This window comes from Rhipicephalus sanguineus, chromosome 1 (assembly GCF_013339695.2).
Source record: "Rhipicephalus sanguineus isolate Rsan-2018 chromosome 1, BIME_Rsan_1.4, whole genome shotgun sequence".
In the NCBI taxonomy this organism is placed as follows: Eukaryota; Metazoa; Arthropoda; class Arachnida; order Ixodida; family Ixodidae; genus Rhipicephalus; species Rhipicephalus sanguineus.
In genome coordinates, this window is record NC_051176.1 from 19,722,962 (window position 1) to 19,729,302 (window position 6,341).

A 6,341-nucleotide genomic window follows, 5' to 3' on the forward strand; every position below is an offset into this window, starting at 1 on the left:
CGGCTTGTGTTCATGCTTGTGGCAAAAAGTAGAACCCCTATATTTGGCGCCCAACGTGGGGCCAGTGGTACGACAGAGCGAGTCAGTTTGTGTGAGTGACTGCCACTACACGAACAACCATGGCAGCAGACAGGGCTGACTTACAGCCGTTGCAATTGCTGTCACGGATGCTGCCAATAAGCATCCGTGACAGCAATTGCAACGGCTGTAAGTCAGCCCTGAATGTGCAGTAGCCGTTCGAAGGTGCGGTAACGGCTACTGCACATTCGATTCCTGAGGCGAACTTAAGCCAAAGGGAGTAGAAGTAGCACAGAGCAGGGGTATGAGCGGCTGGCTAGCGCGATGGGCACCCCTCCTGCAGCGATACGACTTACTGTTCGCTGCAGAGGGAGAACGAACAGCGTGTAGCGGACGCACTTTCGCGTACGCTCGTTGTCTGTGAGAAGAGTAACATTACTACTCAAATCACCTTGCCCGACACCGAGCCTGAGAGCGACGTAACTGCTGCGACGCTCAATGTTATCAGGAGGGGTAACATTACTACTCATTCTGATAATTTGAAACTCAGCCTGAGAGCAGAGTAACTGCTACAATGCTCGACGGCGACGCTCCGAAACGAAGGGCGGGCGACCCACCTTCGTAGGACGAGAACGCTAACCACTACGACTGCGTCAGTTTAGTGGAAAGCTTGCTTAGCCGAAGGGAGTCGTCAGAGGCACAGCGGCAGGATCTCTTTTGTAAATACTTCTGTAAGTCTTTGATGGGCTCCGGGAGCCCGGCGGCGCGGCCGCGGCGCACGTTGACGCAGCTGGTATTGATGTTAGTGCGCGGCGCTCTGAAGCAGCTAGTATACTAAAAACGCGCTCACAGCGTTATAACGCTGTGAGCGCGTTTCCTCCTACTTTCGATTCCTGCCCGCTGAGAACTGACCACTCCTCGCTAAGATAAATCCCCGCGGAGAAGGATACACATGAGTCCTTCAAAGCGGTGATTTCCCGCACGTTGGCACGCACACTCGTGCATAAGCTCATCGAGGTGTTCACGTGATTCGAATATCCAAAGCAGGTTATGACGGAAAATTCGTCCTGATTCTCTGTCGAAATCTTCGTGCACTCCTGCGTAGCCTTCGGCATTAAGCGCAGGAGAACGACCACGTAATGTGCCCAGGCAAGTCTCATTGAATGTGGGAACCGCAACATCAAGCACATGCTCGTTGAAATTGCGGGGACGCACAATTGCTCTCAGGGCAGGGGCGTAGCCAAGGGGGGGGTTGGGGGGGTTCAAACCCCCCCCCCCCGAAATTTTTCAATTTTGCTTGCGTATATAGGCACGCACACATACAAACGCACGCACGAACATACATAAAGTATGGTTGAACCCCCCCCCCCCCCGAAAAAAATTTCTGGCTACGCCCCTGTCTCAGGGCTACTGTGAACACGCTCGACTGGCTTTACCCCCGCCACCCTCAATCTTTGAAGGGAGCTGCCTAATGCCGTAGAATATACTCTAGCGGAATGCAGCATGGCACTGGTTGCTTCGTCAGCACGCGCTGATTATGCAGCTGGGCTGCGCGCGAAGGTGACGAAGATGACGAAGGCTTTGTGCAAAGCGCGACGGAACCTGAGCACTGCTCGTGCGGAGCAGAAAACTCAGTATGACCGCTCTCATCAGGACGTCAGTAAAAAGTGGGCGACCTGGTGTTGAAGCGCAATCATGTCCTAAGCGATGCCAGTAAGAAATTCTCAGCTTCTCTGGCACCGCAGTGGATAGGACCGTACCGGGTAGGAGAGACTGTCTCTTCTCTCGTGTACAAGCTGACGGACTTGACGCTAAGACCGATCGGCTGACCGGTGCATGTCTGTGATCTCAAACCCTACTATGACAGAGAGAACGAGTGGCCCGAGGGAAACGCTTCCCCGCGCCCGCAGGCAGTGGCATCCGAAGGCACGGCTCGACGTACGAGCTCAGTGCGACGCTACAACTTGCGATCTCGGCAGAAATGACTCTGTCCGGTTCGTAGGGGCTTTATTATGCGTGATATCGGACGGGACGCTCCTCTGATATCTAGCATGCAGCCTTCGAGAGCGAGCACGCGCTTGCTTTTTCGGAGAGTAAGAGAGGGGCTAACTTATTGTTCGAGTCGCAGATCACCCATCGGCAGCATTTCAACAGCAGCCAAGCCGAAACGACCGTTTTCGCCAGCAGATGCCGTCAACGCAAGCGTCCTACAGCAGAGAGCGGCGACACCAAAGCCTACAGCAGCAGCCAGAGTCAAGGCGAAAGAAAAACAGCAAAACAGCTTCCGGTCCCGAATGGCCTCGGTGCACAGAAGAATTCGCGGAACCACTGCATAGCCCGGCGAAGAGTTGCAGACCCGGCGACCGGACTACGGGGTGCACCCGCGGTACGAGCGTGGTATCCAGCTGCGCAGAACGGGGGTTGCAGCCGGCCAACCGCAAGCGTCGGGGGACTTTCGACTTCTAACGCCTTAAAAGAAAAGAGGAAGAGAGGTGGTGGTGGTAAAAACATTTATTAGAAAAAAAGAAGAGGCCGCAGGAGCAGAGCGGACCCCTGCTGAGCAACTAGTGGCGAGCCGCTGAGGACGGGTCGGCGCCTTCTTTGCTGCTTTGCGTGCCGATAGTCCCAGAGCAGCGGAGGCGCGTGGCACGGAGAAATCTTCAACAGAAAAAGAAAGAACCATTCCACCACAAGCGGACATCTAACATCGGGACGGCCACCAGAATCGAGCCCAAAGCCGGGTGCCCCCCCCCCCCCTTTCAACAGCACGGGCCCGCAAGTGCGAGCCAGCGATCGACGCCAGAGGCAAGCAAAAGCGTGCACGGTCCGAGCTGCCTGGTTTCCTGTCGCGCCCCCATCAGCTGTCATGCCTCCCCAGTGCCATCACTCAGCGATAACGGTGCTGTGATCTGCGTCTCCGTGCGGCTCCCTCATCGACACGGACGTCGCCGTGTTTCTGGTGGAGTCGCTAGCCCCCCTCTTAGAAAGCCCCTGGTAATGGCGGTCCTCTTTTTTTTTTGGCTAAAGGGTTCAATTAAGGAGGGGAGGATGTGGGGTTGCACACGCAACCCATTGTCTTCAACGCGGCGGCACTTCGGCTTCGCGCTACGTTTGTACGCGCAGTGGTGAGAGGGGTTGCGTGGGAGAGGGCATTGTGCCGCTCCCGCAGCCTTTCGCGCCCTGCTCCCTGGCCGAAGTCGAGATGCCCCGTTTTCCCTCCTTGCCCTTTTCTGGAGAGACTCCTCTCCAGACCCCGAGGAACGCGCGCGCTTCCTTGGGGGCCCCCGGGGTCTTCGGTCTTGGGCGGTGTGATTGACCACATCGGACCCAAGCCGTGAGCACCACCGCCGCCATCAACCCCTGCAGCGCTCCGGCCATGGAGTGCGAACCACCGCCCCGGACCGGAGTGCAAAAGCAGCCACGCGAGGTGAGATGAGCCTTTTCATTCCCTCGACGTGCGCTTGCTATTTTGTTGTTGTTTCCCCCAGTAGTGCGGAACACTCCGCCTCTGAGCTGTTAACTTGATGTGCTTGCTATCTATTGTTGCAATTGGCATCTGAGGTGAATAAACACCTTCAGTTGAAAGGCTTGTCTCTGTTCCCACTGGTCTGAAACCCGCCGCGGTCGCAACTGAAGGTGTTTATACCATCATACCTTGATTCTTCCGCACATAATGACTGCAGGGAAAATCGGAAAAGGCAATCGCGGCCCACAGTTTTGTTTCTGAAAGGTTGCGATCTAGAAGCTCAGGCGTGTCAGCCTCCAAGAACACGGCGAGCTTTAAAGGGCAGATGCCGGGGCAAACTGACGATTTGAAAAAAAATTAAGCATAGGCTTTCCTTCTTTCTTGCATTTTTTACTAACCAGTAACTCATTCACAGACTGCTTTTTTCTATCAAAGTACGTTACCCCCTCCTCAATTTTCTCTGTGGATCGGTACCCAACGCCGTGTTCCCAGATCAGTGTGAGTAGGATGGGCGATGATTATATGACGTTCCTGAAGCAATTTTTGAAAAGACTTCGAGGCCTGGGGAGGGTCGCTAGTGTGGGCGTCTTCACTGGAAGCTGGAGTTGTCACTTGTGAACTCACTGTTGCTCACCAAATTAACATTTGCGTTTTTAGTTCGCAGACAATGCGTCTTCTCGGAAGTGCTTGCTGCAAACACATGCGCGGGACTTGGGTTCATTGCCCTTTCTAAACTTTATGAGCCATGCGTCGTGATGTTCGTTATCCTTGAGTTAAAACCATAAATGTGAAATTACACTCGGCTCCGTTGCATGCGTGGTGCATTTTTGTGGCGCACAGCACCAGAGCACCATGCCGCCGAAAACATTGGTCACGCTTTCCAAGCTCCTGTTATTTCTAAATGTCAGTGCACATTAACTGGTTGTGAAATGAGGCTGGTTGAAGTGGGAAACCTAAAAAAACGCGCTCGGGCCGCCGGCTTCCTGTCATCAGAGCAAGGTTCCGTGAAGCAAGATGGCATCACGTGATCCAACTTAGCACGTCACAACGAATCCAGTACCTGTGTCTCCAGTGGCGGGCCTAGTGTACAATGACACTAAAGAGATGCAGAAAGTAGAACTGTAGTGGCAAATTATCTTATTACGATCACATTCATGCCATTCTTACTGTGAACTGAGCTTTAACAAGTGAGAAAATATCGAAAAACTTAAGGATATGTACTAACGCCCCTCCATGTTTCTCGTTGTGATCACAAACGCAGTCCGGTTGGGATTTGTCGAGAGCTATTCCTCGTCATATCCTCTTCATTCGTTTTTATTTTGCTTCTGCCGGTGAGCGCGGTGGTGATAACAGCAGCCAAGGTGTACATTTTACCGCAGTGATGTTGACGTCGTTTGTACGAGCGAGCTTCGCAGCGATTCTGCGTCGGATTTCACACACGTGTGCGGCCGCTTTCCCGCAGAGAACTATGGTGCCTCGATGGTTTTGATCACATGGTACATTTCTCCTCACTGGCACCCTCCCTCTTGCTCTTCGGATGCGTGCCGCATTCCACTGCATGGCTCCTCTCTCCACTGCATGGCGCCTCTGCTCGAGTTCTCCAAGAGGCAATTCGCCAAAAATAAAAACGCAAAATGAAATACGCCTGCACACAAGCACTCTTTGGCAATTGGACGCCTCGCATGCCGTCGACGAAAACGAGGCTTCGCTTTCCGTCTGTTGGAGTCAGGCTTCGTACGCAGAAAGAGCTCCCGCCACCGCGACGGAGGATCATTGCAGACTCACTGAAATGCAATCCTGCTTCCACTGCGAGATCTTCCCTGCGATGTTCAAAGTCTGCAACCACATCCATAGCGGCAATCACGAAAGCCGCTGCCATGCAGCGGCCGTTTATTCACGTGGTGACGTATCATTGCGCCTTAACTCGCTGAGAGCAACAAGATTCGTGAAGACATTTCTTCAGCGCCGAGTCTGGGGCGAAAGAAATTGAGTAAAAGATGTTCGGCCTTTGCTTGCAAATATCACCACGAATGAGTCATCTTTTCACACCCAACTGAAACTGCACGCATTTTTCAGTACCCCTGTTCATTCCAGCTGAACTTCATATTTGCCGTTAGTGTTCGTTTTTCCCTAACTGGCTGTGCATATCACACGCCCAAGCAGGTAGAGAATGATCAAGAACATCGACCTCACTGTCGGCTTCAATAAGGCGGTAAGCTACATCAAGACTTCCTTTTCTGCTTATACAGCTCTAGATTTCGCGTTTGATGTTCCGCGTAAACGTGTTATTGTCGCTACATAAGATGGTATCAGCGTCATCTGGTCGATATAGACTTTGGGTGAGGCAAAAAACAAGAAATAGGCTGTGAGCGACCTAGATCGGCAGTGTCTATTCTCCCAGCAGCCGATAAATCTGAAAATATTTCACCTGGCAGTCGCGTCATATTGGTAATCGGAAACCGCGTATATATATATATATATATATATATATATATATATATATATATATATATATATATATATATCACACACGATGCAACATTCAACCCACGGACGTCGCCCCCACACGTCATGTATACTTCCGGAGCCCCTGCCGGCGGCGTGACCGCCATGCCTTGCACGACTTCCGGTTCGTTCGTAACAACATCTACGTCATACGTAGACAGCACACTCGGTTTGGTTTCGGTTTCGGTGTTGCGCTTTTTTGCTTATTTAAAATTATTCTCCAATTTGCTGAGTATTTCTGCTATCGGGCCCGTAACAGGAGCGCCTCAGGAACATAAAAGCACCCTTACTTTGACATGGCCAAAAAATCGCCGGAGTTGGCCTTTAAGCATCCTATAAGCGTGATCGCTTG